This window comes from Aplysia californica, unplaced genomic scaffold (assembly GCF_000002075.1).
Source record: "Aplysia californica isolate F4 #8 unplaced genomic scaffold, AplCal3.0 scaffold00011, whole genome shotgun sequence".
NCBI lineage: Eukaryota > Metazoa > Mollusca > Gastropoda > Aplysiida > Aplysiidae > Aplysia > Aplysia californica.
In genome coordinates, this window is record NW_004797281.1 from 2,878,780 (window position 1) to 2,879,224 (window position 445).

General features: G+C 45.2%; 1 protein-coding gene across 1 annotated transcript in view; it reads right to left on the minus strand.

Moving 5' to 3' along the window:
* LOC101854461 (blood vessel epicardial substance-B-like) overlaps positions 1-445 on the minus strand; it is a 152,353-nt gene that overhangs the window by 65,873 nt on the left and 86,035 nt on the right. The gene's annotated exons all lie outside the window — the stretch shown is intronic.

A 445-nucleotide genomic window follows, 5' to 3' on the forward strand; every position in this document is an offset into this window, starting at 1 on the left:
CTCTCTCTCTCTCTCTCTCTCTCTCCCTCTCCCTCTCCCTCTTTCAGTTCGACTATCTCTCTCATAAACTTTTTCCCCCCTTCCTCCTATTCCCCCACCTTTCGATTTCCTTTAAGACAAATATCAAACAAATTTCATTAACTTGAAACAATCCGTTGCTACTTTGAAAAGGTCTCGTGTAACTTAAACTTAAACCAACCCGACGTTGCTTTTAAAACATTTTTTTTTCTTTCACTGTTTAAAAAGCGATCCTCAACTTCCAGACAAGGGTTGGTCTTTCTCTGCAGATCTAGCCAGCTGTAATGTAGGGAAACGAAGGCCAAACAGCTTTTGGATGGGCAGATTGTTCAGCCAACTTCCGGCACAGACCGGTGGTGGAGCGCTCCTCTCACAGAGCGTCTGGCTTTGTTGTCCAATACTGAGACATCAGTCCACTGAGCGGGGG